The sequence below is a fragment of the Psammomys obesus genome, unplaced genomic scaffold (assembly GCF_907164565.1).
Source record: "Psammomys obesus unplaced genomic scaffold, mPsaObe1.curated_primary_1811, whole genome shotgun sequence".
Classification (NCBI taxonomy): Eukaryota; Metazoa; Chordata; class Mammalia; order Rodentia; family Muridae; genus Psammomys; species Psammomys obesus.
Genome location: NW_026590809.1, coordinates 8398557 through 8421633, shown reverse-complemented (window position 1 = coordinate 8421633; position 23077 = coordinate 8398557). Strand labels below are relative to the sequence as shown.

At 44.4% G+C, this 23077-nt stretch overlaps 1 protein-coding gene across 2 annotated transcripts in view; it reads right to left on the bottom strand.

Moving 5' to 3' along the window:
* Nucleotides 1-22826, bottom strand: part of Large1 (LARGE xylosyl- and glucuronyltransferase 1) — a 512199-nt gene extending 489373 nt beyond the window's left edge. The window contains exons 1-2 of one of the 2 annotated variants that reach the window (XM_055609116.1): nucleotides 21809-22826; nucleotides 20877-21028 (exon numbers count right to left, since the gene is read on the bottom strand). The gene's annotated coding sequence lies outside the window, so the exon portion shown is untranslated. The remainder of the gene's footprint in view (nucleotides 1-20876; nucleotides 21029-21808) is intronic. The other variant, XM_055609114.1, reaches the window with a different exon arrangement.
* Between the last annotated feature and the right edge of the window lie 251 nt (nucleotides 22827-23077).

The window sequence follows — 23077 nt, the reverse complement described above, 5'->3', positions numbered from 1 at the left end:
CTTGTTAAATATTAGTTTGCTACATCCCTGGGCTCCACTGGACTTCAACTGGAGAGGAGGCCACTCAAAATTTGGTACTCTCATACTGTTATTTTTTTTTTCATGGATCTCTGATTATGAAATAAATCAATAGTCCCATTCATGCCAGGAGCTCTTTACACATCACTACCTCTACACTAAAAGAAAGAAAAGGGGACTGTGATTTGCATAAGAGGGAGGGGGGAAAGGAAGGGATCAAAGGGGAAAGGGGAAAGAGGTGAATTTGCAACCTACAGTGGTTAATTTTCCTTTAACTACCCAGCTGAGACTAGAGATGTCAGCAGCAGCACATTCAAGTCCTCAGACTTATGAGATGATACATTATTGAAGCCACAGCAGGGGGAAAGGGTTCAATTTAGAACACAAAAAAGACTAAAGTCTGCAGAAACATCATTTTCCATTACAAGGTAAAGGATAAAAAAAAAAAAAAAGAAAAAAAAAAGAAAGAAAGGAGTAAAGAATGCATTTGTGAAGACACCTGCTCCAAAAGGGTAGTAAAATCAAATTATGCCATACTGCAAACCCCAGGAATGCTTGTAGTTCCTTCCAGATTGCAACCAAAGTTGATTCTTGGCTTATTCCATTTCCCACTCCGGATCCTGCTGACACCAGCGACATGCCACCATTTATTCATCCACTCCTCAAATATGTATTGAGACACAAGACAGAGGGAAACAAAAGCCTGCCATCATCGGTTTACATTCACATGAACGACACAACACATTAACAGTGATGCCATAAGCAGGAGAAATTTTTTATTATGTATGCATGCTAACAGAGGCAGGAGTGTAATTAACAGAAGTACACTTTTAAACAGGGTAATTATTGCCACGGTTTCACATCCCTAAGGCATCTTAGGTTATCTGCACTTTCCACTTTCAAAGCTTAAGTGGATCACTAAATGAAGTTGTACAGAGCACCAAACCATCATACTTTTCATTCCAGCAGACACAAACATGATGTCCCTTCCACTGAGGCATCTGAGGTTTGGTACCTTCCCTGAAAAGCCAAAAGGCCCAAATAAACCATGAGCCAGCAGCAATGTCTAGGCAGTCCATGCAACATAAGCAACTAGCAGTCTTGTGAAGGCCTGCTGGATACACATCTCAGTCCCACAGATGGCCCTGTCCCCTCCACAGCTACGATGAGAAGGAAGTGGGGAGAACACAATGAAGGTTCAGGGGAAGGTAAGAGCCTGGCCATCTATGTTCCCAGATCCAACTCCTGGAAGCTGACCTGTGGATGTGGACTCTGCCAGTCTAAAGATCTAAGCAGAGTGGGCTTCTAAAAGGGGTGGGGAGTGGTGACTGTCAAACCAGACTCTCACACAAAGCTCTACCTTCTTTGTTTTATTGTCAACCTCCCACATATAGAAGCCCTTCCTCCCGCATTCTGCAGCAAGCTACACACCTCCATCTACTGGGCTGTGTGGGGTCCCAGTGGTTAGGACGCACACGGAGCAGATGAACCTTGACTTGTAGGACAGAGAACAAGCATCAGACATTCAAGCTTCTGGACTTTTCCAGCACAGAAAAGGGCAAGAGACACTGTATTCCTTAAAATTCAGCACCAGGGCAGTTCACTCTACCCAGAGCCTATGTTCCTGATTCCCTGGTCCTCTTGCATTATTTCAGTGTCAGATTTCTAGAGCTTTTGTGGTTCCACTTTGGTCCATCAGAAATGAATATTCAGAAACTGCCCAGTGGCCTCCATGAACATTCCACATTCCAAGTAAAGCTGAGGACCTGGGAGCAACCGACACTCGGTGTGAAGGCAAGTGAGAGGATGGGTGGAGTGCCAATCCTGGCCACATGTATGCAGTGTGTAACGAGGAAACAAGCCTCAGTGCGTCTCAGTGTGCTCCTCTGTACATGAGGTACCCTGGCACCCACTCATCAGGCTGCTGGGAAGACACAATGAGACTCACTAATCAAGTGGTTGACATATTGCAGGTGTTCAAAAAAAAAAAATAGCAGCTGTTTTTATTTTACTGCATGGGAGTCAGTCCAATGAGAGTTTCTACACTGAGGTAGAATTTGTAGGACACTTCAGCAGTTTATAGGAACAAGCAAATAGAACAGAATATCTGAAATTAAATGTCAGCAAATATGATCACCCATATTTTGTGTTATATCACTATACAGAAAGGAATGATGCAAGGTTATGCCCCTACTAGCAAAGGAGAGATAGGGAAAGGATGGGGAAGAACGTTTACCTATCTACCAAAGGGAAGCAGGTAAAAATTGGCACCAGAGTCCCTGGGTGGACACACAAGTCGGAGAGGAAAAGAGAAACTAGGAGTACAGATTCACTCTAATCATGAATTTATCTAAGTAGAAAATGGAAAAACAAAAAAAATGCATACTTTTCCTATGTTGCCAGCATCTGAACAAGAGAACATGCAGGCTTGAGGTGACCAGAGACAAGAGCCAGGATGGAGTGAATTCAGGCTCTGTATTATTGAGCTGTTGCTGCATAACAAGCTGTCATCAGACTTCAGCTCAGAGAGTAAGCTAAGCTTTTGCAGCTCTGGCGTGAATCTGCCGTGGCACAATAGGTCCTCGGTGCATCTAGCTGCAAGGCTGCAGTCAGCCTCACCAGGTGGTAGTTTTGTGCATGGAGCCTCTAGTGAAAATCTACCCATAAGCTCATTTGGGTCTCCTTTCATTTCCTCAGACACAAGGCAAGTACATACCCTGCCTGCTTGCTGGTTGATACCTGGAGTTGTCTTTAGCCCCTGAACTAACCAAAGTTCCTTGTGTGTATTCCTGCATGTGGCAACTTCAACGAAGCAGCAATAGCCTCATGCAAGACTAAATAGAATAGAAGCCCTTCTAGTCCCTCTGTCACTGACTATTGCTTATGAACAGGCTAAGTCTCTTATACACAGGTGAGATTTATCTACAAGGCCCCAGGAGTCTCCATCTCCTGATACTACAATCTATTTCTGTTGTACTGTTTGAATTTCTGTAATTACATATTTATTCTCTTGTTTTCAGATCAAAGTTGGGCAATGGGGCTTAACTGTTAGAAACAACAGAGCCAAAGCGCCTTCCAGGGTTAAGGCTCCACTTTTCCTACCGTCACACACAGTCTCCATCAGAACCTACACAGATTAGAGGCAGGAGCCCCCTGAAAGGCCTCTAACTCCCTTTCCAAAATGCCCATGAAGAAGCAAAGAAAATCTGATGGGCCACACCCACACTAGCAAAGCAACCGCTGAGAGGATGTGAGCACATTTCAGCCTTTAAATCAAGGCTATTCTTCTGGGAAGCCTTACATGCCCACTTCTCTGCTTCAATTTTTGCTTACCCCAAAACTTGCAAGTAGTAAAAGACTCTCATCGGGCAGTGGTGGCAGTACATGCCTTTAATCCAAACACTTCAGAGGCAGGAGCAGGCAGACCTCTGTGAATTCAAGGCCAGCCTGGTCTACAGAGTGAATGAATCCCAGGACAACAGAGGATAAACAAAAAGCAAACAAAAACAAACAAACAAAGAAAAAAAACCTCTCACTGATGATATAAGGAGTTGAAGTCCTACAGGTCTGTCATGACAGACAGAATAGGGGCTTCTTAGCCCTTTCAGAGGATGCAGCTCAGTGGGATTGAGAGTATTCTGTTCTTATACAGTCAATCCATCTCAGAATGAAACTCTGTCCCAAAGGAGCACAAACCAACAGAGAGGCAGGCTGGGCCTGGGAAGCCACAGTGAGCAGAAGTCTGGACAGGGAGGCATGATGAGAATATGAAGGGAGGCAGAGAAACCCTTATCTGCTTTCATCCTATCTTTGCCAGTGAAGGTGAAATCCCAGGGAGAATGTCAACCAATGCACAGACAGCTGAACACTGGTGCTTTATTATGGAGCCTAAGTGACTGCTAACAGGCCATTATCAAATCTCTTTGGTGACAAAGCTCCAAGTTGAAGGGGACAAATAAAAATAAGTACATTAAGCACAATAAATCACAGGGACCTGTCGTTGAGACCCATTATTCCTGGGGGATTACTGGGCTGTTTTCCTTCCAGCTCTCAGCTATTGGATCCTGGTCCTTCCTCACTGTTTTAATATTGCATCCATTACTCTCTGTACCATGAAGAGCCTGCTGTTTTTCTGTACTTCTGGGTGGCAAGGGCATAATTTGTTTTATGATTTGCTGAGCAGGGTAGGCTGGGTTTTTTTTTTTTTTTTCATGTTTAAAAGATGCATTCAATAATCATAGCAACAAGACCTTGCTAAAAAAAAAAAAAAAAAGACTGGTCCTGACATTCCTTCCAGCACTGATGTGACCACAGCTGTAGTCACTCAAAGGCACACTACAGGAGGGCTCTATAGCTTCTTTGGGGGATCAGCATGTGAAAACAATGCAAGTCTTGCTTCAAAGAGTCACTAAAGGTAGCCTGGAGTCAGCATGAGGGAGTCAGCAGCTCCAACTGAAGAGCAGGGGTTTTATTACTCTATTCGTGTGACCTTGGACAAGTATCTTGATTTTTCTGGACCTAAGTGTCCTCAACACAATAATCCACCTTAGCCCAAGCCTTTTTGATGACCTAGAAAGTCCTGTCTTTCTTTTTTTTTTAAAGATTTATTTATTTATTACTTATGCAGCATTCCGCCTGCATGTGTACTTGAGCACCTGAAGAAGGCACAAGATCAGATGGTGATGAGCCACCATGTAGTTGCTAGGATTGAGCTCAGGGCCTTTGGAAGAACAGCCAGTGTTCTTAACCTCTGAGCCATCACTCCAGCCCAAAAATCCTGCCTTTCAATGAGACAGAGAGGAAGCATGAAGCACTTTGATAACAGCACTTCTACTTGCTCCTTTCTCCTCACAGGAGAATGCATCTGAAGAAAAAATATGCAATGGCCCAAGACTTGTGTCACCAGCTCCTTTCCTTCGGTGAGGTAATATTTCTAGGACATCTCACTGTAAATCTAGTCAAGTCTTTTTCCATATTATCCACCTGGAACTAAACAGAAGGACAAGTGCTTAAGGAGAGCCTTTCTGGGCCAGATCACCACAGCAGGAGGCCAGTAGAGTCTTTCCCATCAAAAGTGAACAAGACAGCAAATCTCCTTAGCTCTTCTGCAAGATGGCTGCCAACTACTGCATGCATAGTAGAGACATCAATAGCTCTTTCAGGCATCCCCATTTCAATTACCACATCTAAATCTCCCCATGAAAAGAACACTTCTATCAATGTAATGCTTCCAAGTGTGGCACTGTGTGAGGCTGCCATATAACAACATTGATCCCAGAACATCATCGTCCATCTGAGAGGCAATGACATAAAACCTGCTAGCCTGACAGTGCCCGGCTATCAAAATACTCCATAAAGGACTCAAGTTCAGAAAAGGAAAGAAAAAAGGTACAAGCTCTCCTGCGTTAGAAATAGAGCTGAGTTCTACGGATCATCAAAGCTCGTTGCGCAGCCTTTTGGGAATGGAATGGATTCTGTCTAGCCAAGCAATGCCTCTGGCTTCACAAAATTTAGTGTAACAGCCCAATAAATACCAAGTGGAGTTAGATATATGGTAGCTTTTAGCCTGGAACTGCAGGTGGTGAGTGACTGAAGAAGTCACTTTGCAAAAAAAATAAAAAAATAAAAAAGAAGTCACTTTGCCTGGAAACAGGAGTTAGGAATAGCCTAACCGGGCCAGGATGAACCAAGCGTCCCTGAGCGTGTGCTCCACGTGAGACTCCATCTTATTACCCTTCTCGCCACAGGGAGGATGTACAATGCTGGCACACTGCATATGGTCAACAATTACAGGTCACTGAGTGAATGAAGGGAGGCAGAAGTCTGAGCAAAGTTACAGTAATCACCTGTAGTCCTCAGAAATGTCAATCCAATAATGAAAATTAGGCTAAAAGCTATTTTACAAAGAAGTGAGACTTCCAGCCTGGTGGGGGGGGGGGCACACCTTTAATCCCACCACTCAGGAGTCAAAGACAAACAGATCTCTGAGTTTAAGACTGGCCTGGTCTATAAAGCAAGTTCTAGAATAGCCAACACACACACACACACACACACACACACACACACACACACACACACACGCACACACACATCTATCTTGAAAATCCAACCCAAAAAGAACAACAACAAAAAAAACCCCAATGATTTAAAAAAGAAAACAAAGAAAGAACTGTAGCAAAAAAAAAAGTTCTGCAGAAAGAAAGTTCTACATCTTAAAAAATCAAAGGATGTGGATGTGGACGCACATGCCTGAGATGCAGCATTTGGTTGGGGAAGTAAGAAGATGGTGAGTTCAAGACCACTCAGGGCTACACAGCAAAATGCTGTTTCAAAAAACAGCTACAAAACTAAACAAAAAGTCAGGATGTGCACATACTCTGACAGCAATTTGTATTACATTAAAAGAAGCCGCTGTGCCCACCCTCTCCCTGCAGTGTCAGTGTGAAGGATTCCAGCGCTATATCTGGCTTATTTGTAGTCTTTGCTCCTCATCTTTGCAAGTGATTAGAAGAGGCAAAAGCAGAAGCTCTTTTGAATATCAAAAGCTAACTCACAAAGAAAACCTATAAAAGAAGACCACAACACCCTGCTATGCTCTCCATGAAAGACTCAAGAGCGAGCCCACACCCAACTTAGAACAATGGTAGCAGTTCGTGCCCATCCAATTCAGACAAAGCAGGGAACAGACATCCTTAAGGCTACGCCAGTCCCCACCCTAGTGATGTGCTCCTCTCAGATCAGCATTCTCTGAGTTCACACCTGGTAAGCAACTTAAGCCAAAATTTGTACTTTACTTCTTAAAGTTTTGATTGAAAAAAAAAAAAAAATCACATACCTTGTCATGGGTAAGACCCAAATCCTGATTTGATATCACAGACTCAGTATGAGGTACTCCCCCCATCAGCATGGGGTACACACAATTGCGCCTTTACCTATAATAGGCTTTTGTCCCAATAAACCCACGGTAAAATGGAAACGATGTATGTCACACACCTAGCCTATCAGACCTTATAACTCAGCAGCACACCACACTGCCGAGGGCAGGTCCTTTACGACCCTGCTGCACTTCCTTGCTGCTCTCCACCATCCACACCACCCAGGAAAAGATCATGGTTCAAAACCAAAGAATACAGAGTCCATGAAGGCATGTCACATCCACACCATCCCAAAGCTGAACCTTTGCTACTCAGAAACCATCTGTGTTCTAGAATGCTTTCTTACGAGACTGTGCTTGTTCCCTGAGCCGAAGGAAAGGGATGGTCCATGTTTCCCAAATAAGAAAATATGAAGCTCAGAGTATTACAGATTTTATTGTGTCAAACCTCCTGCTTCCAAATGATATGGAAGAATTCATAAAAATAAGGTCTTTATCAAAGTAATCTCATTAAAGTGGGGTTATCAACGTGAGCCCTAACCAAACAGCTGGTACTAGTATGAAAAGGAGAATTGTTTTAGGCTAGGAGATGGCTCAGTGGGTGAAACACTTACCTCACAAGCATGAGGATCACAGTTCAGAGCCCACGTACCCATATAAACGCAGGGCACATGTGGTAACCCACCTGTAATCAAAGTACTGTGGAGGCAGGTAATCCCCAGAGCAAGCTGGCAGCCAGACCCTCAGCTCTGGTTCAACTGAATGAGCCTGCCTCAGTATACAGGGTGGAGAGCAATACAGAAAGACACCTAATGTCAACCTCTAACCTCCACATGCATATGTGTGTGCGCTTGAGCTTGCTCAAGCGCACACACACACATGTACACACCCAAAGATACTCAGTCTGTTCTCTCAGGGACTTGAACTACTTTCCCCCCAGATAGCCTCTAAGCAAGAAATGATAAGTGCATTTTAACTACATCTTGTAGATATAATCTCTCTCAAGAATAAAGCTTAGGACTTTTTTAGGTGACAGGTAAGCAAAATTAAAATGAAGGATGGGGGTTGACACAGAAAAAACACAATTTTACAAGACAAAGCCTACCTCCACATCTCCTCAACTGATATTCTATTACCAATCCAGACAGGCCAGACAATGAGCACATAGCAATTAAAACAACAGTTAACACACAAACAAGAAGAGTGACAATGTCTTGACAAAATAGATAAATGGGCAGGTCTATCATCTGTCTAGTGCTAAAGATGATGAGCTCAGGGAATACATGGAAATCATTCCATCACAACAGTGGCCCTCTTGTGGCTTAGTCAATTCCCTCATAAACCCCAACACTTGCAAAATGTGATCCCTAAAACATAAAACAGGATGACAAGACTGTCACACATATACACATCATCTCTAACACCAGAAAACTCCAGCAGAGCTCTTAACCACAGAATCCACTACTCCATAGGAAATGTAGAGGGTTCCGGCCATTTCCACTGCGGAAAAGCTGTGGTTTAGGGCAGTGTTTCGAAGTTCACTTCACAAACAAAGCCCACCCTTGAGATATTCTTTGCAGTGAAAAATGACAATGCTGTAATTCCAACAAGGCAGCACTGAGCCTAAGCAGATAATGGCTGTGACCCTTGCTGGCTGTTACAAGCATTTTAAGCAAGCCAGCTGTCTTCTCGCTACCTGTCCCCTCTCTACTCCTTCAAAAGGAAAGAGTTTTCCCAAATAGCAGCCTGCAGACACACAGTCCCTGAGTTGGTTTGTTTGCATTAACAGAACAGAATCTGCTACAAATTTGTGTTTCAAAGTTTGCACAAGGCTGGTCAAATATAACCCACTGGACTGCATTAAAATACATCCCCAGCTAGGGGCAAGATTACGGCTCCTCACCAAGCTCAAATACTGAAGTCTGTAATTATCCACAGCAAAACAGGATGTGACTGTGTGGAGAGAGGGTCTCCTGGAGACAATAAGGGTAAAATGCAGTCATTATCCTAACCCAGTGTGGTTTCATCCATAAAAGCAGGCAGATTAGAGCCCTGTAGACAAAGAATGAAGATCATGTAAAGACTGACAAAGGAGGCAGGCTTTGGAAGACACTGTCCTCCGGAGACCTTAGCCTCAGAACTATTAGAAAATAAACTGCGGTGGGGATGGAACTTTTCCTGGGGAGATGTGAACCAGCATCTGCTTACCCACATAAGGTACCAGAAACAGACCAAAGAAATTATCCCATCCGATCTCAGTGTGATGAACCCAAGTTTATCGGGTTTACTTAAAGGACCACGGTGTTGTTTATGGCAGTATGGTGCAAACCCAAATAGTGCATCACCAAAAAAGTTCCACCCTGATATGGGTAATGACCTATGAAAACGTCATCACTGGAATCCCCATCCCAGCCAACCTTCTAGTGCATGTTGGAGCATCTCCCACAACCACATGAAGCTAGGGAGGAAACGGGCAGGAGGGAGTGACTACCATCGCAGAAGGAATGCTCACACAGTCTTGCAAGGGTCTCGCTGGACATGAGCAGTCACTGCTGCTTGGATTAAAGGTTAGCGGCCATGTTCCACAGTTGTTGAAGTCTTCCCACACACCCTTAGGCAACACTATCATGTCATCCCTGGCAAACTAATCCACGATTTACCCTTTTAACGTGTTTAATAAATGTTGGGGATCACAAATGCACTGTCAAGAACTAACTGTCATTTCAGCTAAGATCTTGAAATGATGAATCCAAGAAATAGGCAACTCCCATGCCATCCTGTCACTGGGTAAGCAGCCATACCAATAGGAAGCTGGTGGCTTGTGACAGCAGAGAGAGCACACACAAGAGAATAAACCTAGTGGCTTCAAAATCTTCAGGTCAATCTGCCTATGGAACACTGTGGAGAGCCATTCACACAGGACTCATCTGGCCTCCAAACCTGCTCCTGGGGTGATAGGCTGGCTCTCCCACACAGGACATGACTATCACTTTACCAGATGCACTGGGAAAAGATGTTCTCCTTCAGCTTAGATAGCTCAGTAATGGTAAGATGAAAAACAGGCTACAGGGACCCTCCCAGTCACCCCACAGAAAGAGCTTTCCTGAGAATTAAGACAACATAGTAAAAGGCAGAGAAAAGTATTAACTGACACTGGGAACCTGGGTTCATTCTTACCTTTATTTTCAAGTTTATTTATCAGTTACAAAACAGATAAAACTGAATTATGATTGATTCTGGTGTCTTAGGATTACCTTTTGCTCTGATGAAACACCATGCCCAAAGTAGCATGGGAAGGAAAGGATTTATTTGGTTTACACTTCTATATCATTCATATTTGAAGAAAGTCCAGACAGAAACTCAAAAAGGGCAAGAATCAGAAGCCAGGGGTTGAAGCAGAGGCGATGGAGGAAGGCTGCCTACTCGTTTGCTACTCATGGCTTGCCCTGTTTTCTTATAGAACTCAGACCCACCACCCCAAAGTGGGCTGGGCCCTCACCCACCAACTACTAATTTTAAAAATGCCTTACAGGCATGCCTACAACCCAATCTTATGGAGGCATTTTCTTAATCGAGGTTCCCTCCTCTCACATGACTTTAGATTGTGTTAAGTTGACATGAACCATCCAGCACACTGGGCAACAACAGCATGAATTAAGTTTCTATCTTTTATTCCTAAAATAGTCCCCACAGAGCCACTGAGGAACTGCTATCCACAATCACAGTATAGCTACAGGGACAGATGTTTCAACAAAATTTAAAGTAAGTTTGCATTTTCTCCAAATCCTAAATATTTTCAAGAGTATTTAGCTATAGATGTAATGTGTGAGCTTCAGGAGAGGAAAAAAAAAATGTTCCTGACACTCTATTGACCAAACCTTAAGTGGATAAGAGTCTAAGGGAGAAAACCACTTAAAATTTATTCATTCCAAACTTCAATATTATAGAGGGAATTATATAGGACAATGACTGCCAAACCAATCATTATTTTACTACTACAAAAATTTTAACACATGCACGACCTTGCCTATTTTTAAGGTGACATCTACAATATTCAAGAAACCCTAAAATAGTTTCTAAGGACATAATTTTCCTCATATGATAAACATTAACACAAATAAAAGTTCCACCTCACATTTTGAAGCAATTTACCAATCTGATATCCATCAGTCACTTAAGAATTCAAGGGTAATTTACTTTGTAAAAGCTAAAAACTTCTTAAGATTTCTTAGCACATGAGAGGGACCTCAATGCCCAGTGTCTACCACGAAATTAAAAAGATAACACACAAGGTGAGGGCCAACCCTATGAATTAAAAGGGAGCTCTCACAACAATTTCAAATAGTGCCTGTGTATGCAGAAGCCCTTCAGAGTATTACAGCCACAACAGTAATGTTAGTTTGGGGTATTCTTTATAAAATGTTAAAGGTAACTCTGAAAAGAAAGGGGAGAAAACCACAGGGAGCAGGTCATCTCAGAATGATTAAGAGCAGAGCTAGGGACATATGAAGTTGAGGATCTGAAAGGTTACCTCCCCTAAATCTACCTGCATACTTACAGACCAATTTCCAAAATTGCCATGAGTATGTATGCTTAAATATCAAGACAGCCAGATTAGTGGATCCTAGGACAGAGATTAAAAGCCAGTATGGAGACAGGCAGCCACAGGTAGAGAGATTGTTCGGTGGTCCTCTTGGAAAGGATCCAGGATCAACTCTCAGTACCTATACTGGCTAACTTACTACTGCCTTATAGCTCCAGTTCCAGGTAACCTCTGTGGGTACCTGCATACACACATTACACATAAACTCATGTAGCCACATACATATACATGTAAATAAAATAATAATTAATGGATCTTAAAAAAAAATAAATCCAATATTCTAGACACTGGAAGCCCCAGCCTCTAGTTTACACCTGGGTAAGTAACAACTTCTTTTACCTTAGTTCCCTAACCTGTAAAATGAAACTGCTCAAAAAGTTACATAGGGAGGATCAAAATGCATCAAACACATAAAGCACAACTTAAAAACACGTATGTGACACAGGGCAGCTCCTACCATCACCATCACCATGATTTTACACACTGTGCATCTCAACTTGCCAAGTCAGGACAACTTGCCAAATAAGGAGCTTTTCTCACACAACTCCTGACTCCAGATCCCCTCTACCTGTGGGAAGCCAAGTTTCCTCTAAGACAGAAGAGCAAGATTATAGTGATTTGAATGACAATGTTCCCTATAAGCTCGAGTATATGAACACCCACATGCAGTTGGTGAGGCTTTTTAGGGAAGTTATGGAACCTTTAGGAGGTGAAGCTTTGCTGAAGGAAGTAAACCACTGGGAGCAGGCTTTGAGGGTTTACAGTCTTGTTCCACTTCCTGTTCTCCACCCTTCATCAGTCCCCCAAAAGCCCCACAAGGAGGCTTCCTGCTTCTGGACAGGTGGTCAGCCAGCTTTCTCTTCCTGCCAGGAACCCATGCAGTCCCCACTGTGATGATCGCCAGCCCTCTGAAACTCTAACCTGAAATGAACTTTCTATAAGTTGCTAATGTTAGTATGTAGGCAGCCTGCTTCTGGGTTGCCTAGCACCCTATGATGTCATCATGTGTTGCTCACCAGGTAGCCACACCTGGCAGGTGTGGTTAAGTTTCTCCTTAAAAGGATCAACCAGCCACTTTGTCGCTCTCTTGACTCTTGTCCTCTTGCCCTCTCCCCTTTCTCTGTTGGGGCGCCCTATATCATGTCTCACCCCCTCCTCTCTCTCTTCATCTCCATCCAATAAACCTCTTTCATACAAAATCTGTTGTGCAAATTATCATTTCATTGGGCCTCACAGCAACAGAAAAAGAACTGATACGAGGAAGGATGGATTAGAGTGAGTGCAAGCATTTGCTTTCACTCATAGGACCCCATCAGGACCTTTGCAGATTTTCTGGGACTGAAAATACAAGGCATATGGCGTGTCTTCCTCTGTCCCTGCTTCCCTTCTTCCTTTTTTCTTCCCTCCCCCTCCTCCCAAGCACCATTTAGTTAACCATCATAAGGGGTTAGTTAAGAGAAAGGTGTGTGGAGGTGAGGATGGAATTCTAAAAAACTATGAAAACAGCTGGTATTTCTTGAGGGCTTTTCAATGTTATATTGTTATATAGACGTTAACAGAGTGAATGAACTCAAAAACTCTCCATTTTCAATGGGAATTACAGGCAAACTCAAACAGAAAGGGGAAAGCAAAAGGTAAAAACCCAGTAGAAAGCATCCCTGAACATGGATTAAGTCAGGTCACATCCACAGAACCAGAGGGGCTTTCCGGCCCTTATAACAAACACCCCAGGCCAAGTGCAAGTTCATAAAGTCTTGTTATTGCCCAGATCACACAAACTCTCTGACAAGCCCAGGGCTCCTCTGCTGCCACTCAGTCCTCTGTAACTTACTAACCATCACCTGATTCACGCAGCAGCATGCCTAGCTTACAGGGCCAGCGCAGTAAAACCTAAATGGGCCTAGCAACACTACAAGCAATATGACATAATTTAACCAGAGAGTGGATATGTGGAGGCATTAGACACCACTGCTGAATCTCTGCAGAAATTAATTCAACCTGCTTAGCCACTCCCCGCCACTCTTCAATAATTTCTCAATCAATTATAACTGACATTCCACACACCATTAATGGAATGTGGGTTGAAATTAAATCTGAACAGAAGCCAGGGTCAAAGCATCTATCAGCATCCAAGGGTCAAGCAAGAAAGAGTCAAAAACTTGAGGGAGAAGGGGACAAGAAAATAAAATGCAGAAAGCTGAGGAGATGGCTCAGGCAGTAAAGCGCCTGCCACACAAGAATGAGGACCTGAGGTCAAATCCCCAGAACCCAGCTCCTCTAGTCTAGCAAGGACTCCATTCCTACCTCCCCTCTGTTAGGCCTGGAGGACAGGCCTAACTAAGGACAAATAAAGAATAAACAAGTGCCTACTTAGCGTATCAAAGCAGACCTGTCTACCAGGTTCTGCCAGCCCAGCATCCCTCAGTCCCTTTTCCCCAGGTACCCTTCCCTATATAATGCAGCCATTCTGAGGACACTAGTACTTTTTTTTATCCTCTTTTACCCTTTACCTCCTGGCCTCTTGGTCTCCTGCCTAGTCTCATGGCCTGGCTCAGAGACATGTTCACAGATGTCTCTGCCTCTGACTGTGCTCTCCCTCATATCTACAATAAACCTTCTCCTCCACCATACCCAAGAGTAGTCATGTCCTCTCTTTGTTCCTTTTTTTTCCATTCATCTTCCACCACCACTAGAGTCCCTGAAGGCATCAGTATACCCCAAGAAGACTCCGCATCCCTTCTTCTTCTTGCAAAGAGGCATGCAGTGAGCATAACTGAGAATACTTAAAGAAGCAAATGCATGTCATCCTAGCTCCCCTGCAGGAAAATGAGACCCTCGAGGCCTTGCAGGAAAATACTACATTACACCAGCCCAGTAAATACCACAAAATCTACAACAGCATTATGACCATTGATTGCCTAAACAATACTTCCAAATATAGAAGAAAGCCTTGAAGATAAGAGTCTTAGGTCCAGTGGGTGCTGAAGACAGGCAAGCCCCAGCCCAGTCAGAGGGCTGGAACTGTGACACACTGGGCAGGGTGGCAACACTCAGCAGAGCACAGTACCAGTGTCATTCAGAACTCAGAATCAGGAAGCTAGAAGGAAGAACTTCCTAAACTATGATCAAGGGGAACTAAAAAACATCTCAGTTAAGACCAGATTCCTTTATAAATTAAAATAATAATAATAACCATGAAGAAAGAAATATGCACAAGGCTATGTGCTGTAGCAAATCCTCCTAAACTCTAGAGTTACCAAGGAGAGCTGGAAAGATGAGCCATGCCCTTTCTTTCCAACTGGCCTTGGTAATTCAGAAAAGGACCCTGTTAAGAGCAAAACTCTCCCAGTAGTCAGGGCTCCATTTCCATCAGCGTCTGCTGCCTGTCCAAACCAAAGCCCATAATGTGATAAGAGAGACTCAAATTATGGGTGAGACTGTACTTTCCATTCTACCCTGGCCTGTGATTACCTTCAACTCCAAAATTACCTCTGCAGCCTTAAACACCTTCATTTCACTCCATTCCTAGAACAAACTCTCTTCTGGGAACTTGATAAAGTTGATAAAGAGATAAAGGTACTTGGGAAGGGAGGAGACAACACAATCACAAAACCCCTAATCATACTGTAGCAGTGAAAGAACTTACACACACACATACACACACACTTTCATTGTTTTTTTTTTTTTTCTTTAGAATTGTGAGAAGCTGACCAACAAGATGGCTCAATGAGTAAGGGCCCCTGAGTTCCAGCCTTCCAATGTATACAGTAGAAGACTTCGATGAGTTATTTTCTGATTTCCATGTATGTGGCACACACACATATGAACACATGCACACACACATTTAAGAGGAAAAAAAAGAGTTAAAGTTGGAAGTACAAAAAATGAGAATCAGCTATCTAACTTAGTGACTTGCTCTATGTGGCTAGTTAGTGAACTTTACCATTTAAATAAGTCCTGTTCTTCTTTCTGTAACACATCTTGTGGCAGGTAAGCCTAGTAGGCTATCCAGTGAAATATTCTAGCTTATGACTCAAAAGTCCCTGGCATTACCTAACAGGTGAGTCTCCTAAAACTGTCCATCAGGATTGTATTCATAAAGTAATTCCAAATGCAATAAAGGAGCAGCCATTAAACGGGGCCCACGATAAATCACTTTTGTAAAATAAAAATCTTTTCATAGCTCAAACAATTACTTATCTTAAATTACTTGGTTTTAACAGAGAAGATTTTATATGCCAAGTTCTCCTCAAATAGAACACTCTCCCATTTAGTGTCAATATTAACATAATACAGACTCTTAGATTCACATTGCACTTGAAATTTCTTCTTTCCACTAAGAAGTGCATTCTGCCCCAGGGAGTCCAGAAGCAACTCAAAAACAAGTTGGGGTGCTCTCTGCCTCACCTGACTTTCACATCTTCATCTTTACCCAACCTCTCCCCTGCAAGGTCAAACCTTCCTACTGAAGGTTCCAAGCAAAAGACTCTAGAAGGGCCAACTCCTGTTTTTATCTACTTCACTTTCAAACAGTTAAAACAGTTAGCCTTGCTGTTGCTTTGTTTTCTTTTTACCACAAAGCACTTCTTTCTCAAGTAGTAGCTAGTGCTAGTGTAACATTCCAGGGTCAGTGGGTCTGCAAGCTTGTCAATACATTCATGGCTTCATGTGGGAGAGTTTGCAATAGTTTTTTTTAAGTACACTTTTGATTGGCCAGGTCTCTTCCAATTTCAGAGCAGAGAGCTAAAGCCCTACCAAACAGTCAAAGCCTTACCCCACTAACTAGCTCAGGTTAGCCCTTTCCCTCTTAGGAGACTATAAACTACAACATCAGAGTACCCAAGTTGACTTAATCTAACCCACTGAATACAAGCATGGAAGGTGCTAAGCAAATGGGCAAATACAAACACACATGCAAGCATGCAAACACACACACACACACACACACACACACACACACACACACCTTTTATCATCTCTATTCTGGCTCCTGCTCTTAAAAAAACTTAAATATATCTTGGTCCTAGAGATCACAATTGCAACCTTGATTTTCTATTCTCTGTTGATGATTATTAATATTTAATATTATCTTTTAGTTAAACAGTGGTTATTACTAAACCAGCTGCATATCCGAATTACCACACAGAGACTAAGATTTATTTAATTAACCTTGAGCACAATGCTGAGCAATAATTACTCCATCCTAAACCTCCAAGCCAGCATAGCTTCCTCTCATTCAGATGTCCCACATTATACTTGCCTTTTAGTCATATCTTAGGTCCGGTTCATTTCTCCTGATGTTTCCATGTCCTCCCTGTTGGATCTCACCTCCCATTCCTTTCTTTCTCCTCCCCAGGACCAGGATGTCCGACCCTATTCTCTCCATTTCTCAGCATTGGCTGGTTGTTTTATTGACAATACAGAGAACAAATGGTGGCATGTTTATACAAACTTGAGATAGGTTTGTTTAGAATAAACATCACAGTGCAATGTCCAGATTGAAACCAGACAGTGGGGTAGAGAAATCAGCATGTGAATGAACAAGGGTAAATTGTATACATTCCACAAGAACGTTAATTATACCAACAATTCTCTCTAGTACTCTTTGGACAGCATAGCTCCACTGTTGATTCTCTTCTACACTACATGCAGTCAACCCCCACACTAAGAGGGTTTGCCTTTAGGTATGCAACCAATACTAAGAACACGTGTCTAGGGCTACAGAGATGGCATGGCAGTGAAGAAAACCTGCTGCTTTTGCAGAGGAACTTAATTAGTTTCCAGTGGATACACACAGTTTACAAGTGTCTATAATTTCAATTCCAGGGAATCCAGTGTCTTCTTCTGATACCTGGGGTACAGGCATGCATACAGTGCACTTTACATTCAGGCAAAACACTCATACACATAAAGTAAAACTAAGTCTTTAAATAAAATAAAATATAAAATTTTTGTCTCTACTAAACATGTAGACATTTTGCTCTGCCGTTTACTGTCTAAGCAGCACACTGTAGTATTTGTGCACCATTTACATTGCAGTAGTTATTATAAATAATCTAGAGGTGTCTATACAGGAGGTTTATGTAGTTTCTATGCAAACACTATACCATCTTATAAAGAGAGCTCAGACATCTGTAGAAATTGGTATTAAGGGGGAGGGACCTTAAAACCAATCCTCCACAAATACCAAGACCAAGGAACAATCTAGAGGCTTACACCACAACACACAATGGTAGACAGACATGTGCAGGCATACTCCCATTATCAGTATTATAAAACTCTTTCAACAGTAAAGAAAGTTGAGACTAGGATGGAAGTGGTTATAATGCAAGAACCTTGTTCTGGTGGGAAACACAGCGATAACTCTATCTGGAACTAAAGCTGACAAAATACGATTTATTCTAACAGAAGGCTGCTTTGCCCTTACCATGCTTAATTTTTAAGTAACTGGGTTCTTTTTCTCACTGCTATGTAATCATATAGTGAAATCCCAGATGGCATTCATGTATACAGAGGGCAGACTTAGGCTTGAGAAGGGATCCTTTATTTGCCTTCCTAATAGCTTTTGAAAGGACAGGGTTGGAAAAGGCTATATGGAAAAAAAAAATGGGCACCAAAACATTTGTTTATGTTTAATAGAAATACAGGGTAATCAACTAGTTTTTGTGGAACTTGTCCAGAAACCATTTTGCCCCCTTTCGATTACACAGAGCATGAGGCTAAGGTACAATCTCTAGCAAGAAGCTCTTTCAAGTTACTAACCTTCCCACTCCAAGCTTTCCTTTCCTAGAAATTCTCTTTTGCCAGCTGCCATGCCACTGACTATTCACACATGATGTACACTGGGGTTTCCATGCTGCTCTGTCTCCCCTACTTCCAGTAACCTAGGAAACTCAAAGTCATACTTTGAACACACCTGCACTGTAATAGTATTCAGCTTGCAGGAGTGGATAGCTACCTGCTACCTCTGATCAACAATGAGCCAAACGAAGAACCTTTATGACCTCAGCACAGGGCAAGGCACTGGCCACAAAAAATTCAGAACCAATCACTACTTGTTACATTCAAAGTCTTCTAAATATACATTAAGCATAGTTAACTCTATTGGAATCTACCTACTGATTTCCAAATATCAGCATCACACTGGCCAACACACAAGACTACAGCAGTGAAACCATACCACAAACCACCATTGTGCCAGCCTCTCCGAGAATCTCTAGCCACAAAGACACCTTCACCTTGCTCACCGACCCTACAGAAGGCCAGCATTCTACCTCAGTTTCTTCCTCCACCTCCGAATTTGAGGGTGTTCCTCAAATTCATTAGACTACCTTCATGCCTTAGGTCCACAGCCAAGATGCTCTCAGGCTTTCAGTGGTTACTCCATGACAACTCTTAACAGTATTTCCTTCTTCTAACCTCTTACCCCTTGGCTATGCTGAATCTATGAGAATTGATCTATAAAGCTCTAAAAGAAGGATAAGACTCCGTGTTGATCATTTTCTTAGACCACAATACCAATTCTCCTTAAACTACCTACATATGTATTATACTTATGAGGAAAAGGTCACAGATGCAATCTAACAGACCCCACAATTCAGGGCAATGAAATAACTTGCAGAATTTTGCAGATTCTGAATGAAATCTAATCCTACATGCTGAATCAGGCTTTTTAAGAATCAAGTAGGACCTAGATCTTCATGAAATTTGTCTTTTGGGTACCAACATTCTAGAATGGGCAGTTTCTTAGACTCTTCCTTTTTACCTTGTATGTCTTTCATAACAGTTGTTACGTGTAAACCTGGGCCAAGGGGCTTTGTTCTCCAGGGAGATACGTTATCTTCTAATTCTGCTGGAAGAATCCCTGACACTAATGATTTAACACTGTTAAAAGTGCAGAGAGCATCTAAGTCCAACCATGCTATCAAATGCTATGCTACCATCTGTGTAAGGAATGTACTTTTAAAGGAATGACAGCAAGAAATTTTAAGTTTGATGGAATTAATTTCAGAGATGTCTTGAAGTGTTATTTTTGAAGATTGAGTTATATAGTTCAAAAGCCTCATCCCCACCCTCATATCCCAAGAAGGAGATATAGCTCATTATATACAGAGCACTTGCCTAACACATAGGAGGCTCTGGGTTTGAACTTGAGAACTACAACGGGGATAAGGGACAGTTACAAGCACTGTTAGGTTATTTAAAGTTAGCATGAACCAATGTTAAAAAGGTAAATGTATAGCCCTTATATACTTAACACTGTAACTAAGTCTTAGGAGATTTTCCCATAACACTTTGCAGTTAATATCCACATTGTCCACATGACACTGTAGATTAAACCAGGCCCACCATCTAAACATTGGAATCCACTCACTAGTGCAAGCACAAACTGGGCACCAAACACTTAAGATCTTGAGCTTTAACCATAAGCATGGTCATTTCTAGCATCTGTCCTTGTGCTTTGGCGGTAGAATAGAAAACTAATCCCACACCTCACCCCACCCCATCCCGCACCCCAGGGTCCTGTAGGTGGCTGAAGGATGGAGACACTGAGAAAAGCAGCCTCCTGCCTTAAAGCATTGACTTTAAAGATCAGCTCAGGGACAGGGAAAACCTTGGTGACCTAGAAGAGAAGCATTCTCATGACCTGAGAAGATCATGAGATCCTCCTTAACTTTATTTCTAAGGCTCTTCCAGTTTCAACTTAAATGCCAAAGGAATCCACATGCTTTCACATTAAAAATGTTAGTCCACGATCTGGACCACTTCACGAAGCACAGAGAGCAACACTTGCAGGTGCGCTGTGCTCACCCACACAAGTGGGAGTCTCTACTTCAGAAGCCTCTCTCTCCTATTAGGGCAGTTTGTCTCTGTTGTTTGACTCTCTGGAAAATTGGCTAACATCTAAGTCCTCACAGCTTCTGCCCCTGTGTTCAGAGCCTTTCCTTCACTGAATGGAATTATCAGGCCGAAGCTAGATAAATGAGTGTTCTCAAGCAATTTTCACTAAGGTAAAACACTCTTCAAAAATAATGGTACACAAGAGATGTGTGAAACCTTCATGCAAGTTTTTAGTCTCCCCGCCCCCTGCAGTGAGGGTCCAGCATGTCACCCATTTGTGAGAGATGAGAAAAGAAATCACCACTTGTTCTTTTCCTAAGTTAGAAACTTCCCCTATCTTAAACCTATCAAAGTGAAAAAAGGCAGAGGCGAAGTGGAACATCAGCCTCAAACGACACTTCCAACGGACTGAAATAGGCACTTTCGGTCCCCACCTGTGTCAGAAAAGGCATCTACATTTAGGTGACATGCCACTCCCTCCAGTCCCAGCTCTCCCCTTAAAGAAAGAAAAGAGTATGAGTTCTCTCTTGGGACACTTACATAAGACCCAGTAGAACTTCCTGTGACATTCACGGAAAACATAAGCTGCTATTTTGCTCCTTCAGGAGACCATGTTAATGGACTGAGTGACAAAATTCACGGATTCAGAATTCGGCAGAAACCTACTCAACCGAGGTACGTCAGCACTGGAACTAGAAAAAAAAAGTGCATTCCCATTAAACAGGGTCACCCAGGGGATGAACTGGGTGTGTAAAAGACAATCTGTTCCCTCTGAAGTGACCCACTTAAAATCAGATTGTTCCGGAGGAAGCACATAGGTTTAATAAATCTCACACAGGCAAAGACATGGCTTGCAGAAAAGAACTGTCCTTACACAAAGGGAACATTTCAAAGCGACGAACAGCTTAACTTCATGATGCACAAACTTTAGAGTCATCATCCCAACCTCCAGAAGCAATGACATTTACAGGAAGCTCTGGCTAGACACTGATCACTACAAGAAGTTTAGTCTAACAGGACAGACCAGGTGTGCTGGTTGGATCTTCCCTACGGGTATCCAAACCAACCAACCACTCTTTCCTAAAGAGCTTCTTGCAAAATGTAGGTTCACACCCCCCACTCCCACGGCCTCTCTTCAACCAACGGGAAAGAAAAGTTCTCCGGGCATCCCATCATAAAAGACAGGTGAACGTCGCAGAAAGGCAAGGAGGGTCCCCCCCCCCCCCCCTCTCCACGCTGCTCCTGCCTACCAACATCCTGTCAGGCCCTGAAACAAGTCCCGGGGACACCGGAGACTCGGGGTCTTCCACCTCCTGCTTTTCAGAGACCCAAGCCAAGCCAAAAACGGTGTGCCCACCCTCTTTGCCAGTATCCTAAGCACACCGGATACCAGCTACAGGTTTGGATAACTTGTCGGGCACTGCTCACCAAAGCAGCCCCACGGAGGTTCTCGCGAACGTCTGGGCTCTTACCTTGGTCTTGACTACCTCAGGCAGAGGGACATCCAGACAGCTGAAGGAACGGTGTGGTGCCTCTGACGCCTACTAAGTGCAGGGGGTTCGGGTGGGGATCCCAGCTGGCACTATTTTAATGCGACCATCGATGCCAAGCACAGACTTCGGGACAGCCTTGGGCTCCAACTGCCACAGGAAAGGTCCGCCTGGTCGAGAATGAGCACTGTCCCCTCTTTCTCCTCCTCCGGGGCGGCTGCCGAGAGCTGCTCCACCGCAGAAGGACTTCTTCCAAGCCGGGGGGACGCCTTGCATGGGCAGGGGCCTGGAGACGCCCTGGGTTGGGTCCCGGGAACCAGAGCTGGGAAGAAACGCGGAGCTAGAGCTCCGCCGGCTCCACCACCAGCGACCCCGGCCGCTTTGCCCCTTCAGGGTAGGGCCTGCCCGCAACCGGTCCAGCGAGGCGAGTGCGGCCGCGCCCCCAGCTCCGGAGAAGCAGCTAGACCGGGGGGTAGGTCAGCCTGGCCGGGAGGCGAGCACGGCGAGCGAGCACGGGGACGGGCGGTAGCTGCTTGCGGCGACCCTCCTCCCGGGCCTGCACCGCCCGCCCGCGGCTCCGCAAGAAGCGGGCGCCGAAGAGAGCCTCGCCCAGGCCTGGGGCGCGGGATCGGGGTCGCGTGGCCGGCGTAGGCGCCCCTTGGAAGGTCACGGCCGCGGGGCGCGGCGAGCGGGACGCCGCACGGTGGGTGCGGGGAGCCCAGGAGGGCGGCCCCCGCCGCCGCCTCCGAGACGCGCCGGCTTTCCGGAGCGCTCGGGTTTGGAGCCGCGCGTCCGCTGCAGACGCTGTGGACAGCCCAGACCTGCGAACGGACAGGCGCGCGATCCCCGCTTCCCGCGCGCGGCCGGGCGGGAACCACCGTGCGGGGACCGGCTTGGGAGCGCGCTGCCGGGCGCTGGGGTGCGAGCTCCCGGCTAGTCCGGCCGCCGCCGCGTGCCCAGAGCGTCCGGCTCAGCAGCTGCAGTGACTGTGTGTCTGTGTCATGTCTGTGCAGCGGGGGGTTGGGGGGGTTGGGGAGGGTTACCGCGATCCGGGGCCGGCTTTCGAACGGGGGCGGTCCCGGAGCCCGCCCCGAGGCCCCGCCCCCGTCCCCGTGACCTCACGGACAACCAATAGGCGACACCACGAATGTGCGTCTGAAGTGCCCGCCCTGCCTCGGCCACGCCCACTGCCAAGCGCCTCCCTTCGGCTCCTTGGAACGCTGGAACGCAGGCGGAAGCAACACCCGGAGC